The sequence below is a fragment of the Bos javanicus genome, chromosome 5 (genome assembly GCF_032452875.1).
Source record: "Bos javanicus breed banteng chromosome 5, ARS-OSU_banteng_1.0, whole genome shotgun sequence".
NCBI classification, from domain to species: Eukaryota; Metazoa; Chordata; class Mammalia; order Artiodactyla; family Bovidae; genus Bos; species Bos javanicus.
Window position 1 is genome coordinate 98,317,690 of NC_083872.1, and position 968 is coordinate 98,318,657.

Genomic DNA, 968 nt, shown 5'->3' on the forward strand with positions numbered 1-968 from the left:
GTAGGTCATCACAGAGCACCCGGCTGAGCTCCCTGTGCTACACAGCAGCTTCCCACTAGCTTTTTGTTGTACACGTGGTATTGTGTATATGTCAGTGCTACTCTCCCAATTATTCCCATCCTCTCTTCCCTTCCTCCTGTGTCCACATGTCTGTTCTGTATGTTGACATATCTATTCTTGCCCTGGAAACAGATTTATCTGTATCATTTTTCTAAATTCCACATACATGCGTTAATGTATTTGCTGTTCTTTTCCTGACTTACTTCACTCTGTACGACAGACTCTAGGTCCGTCCATGTCTCTACAGATGACCCAATTCCATTCCTTTTTTATGGCTGAGTAATATTTCATTGTAAGCAGAGATATTACTTTGCCAACAAAGGTCCATCTAGTCAAGGCTATGGTTTTCCCTGTGGTTATGTATGGATGTGAGAGTTGGACTGTGAAGAAAACTGAGTGCCAAAGAATTGATGCTTTTGAACTGTGGTGTTGGAGAAGACTCTTGAGAGTCCCTTGGACTGCAAAGAGATCCAACCAGTCCATTCTAAAGGAGATCAGTCCTGGGTGTTCATTGGAAGGACTGATGCTAAAGCTGAAACTCTAATACTTTGGCCACCTCATGCGAAGAGTTGACTCATTGGAAAAGACTGTGATGCTGGGAGGGATTGGGGGCAGGAGGAGAAGGGGACGACAGAGGATGAGATGGCTGGATGGCATCACTTACTCGATGGACGTGAGTCTGGGTGAACTCCGGGAGTCAGTGATGGACAGGGAGGCCTGGTGTGCTGCGATTCATGGGGTCGCAAAGAGTCGGACACGACTGAGCGACTGAATTGACTGAATTGAATATTTCATTGTATATGTGCACTGCATCTTCGTCATTCATCTGGAGATATTATCTTTACTGGAAAGCAAGCAGACTTTCCCTCCATTCTGGGAAGACTCACTGTCACTGTTTTCCAAGGTTG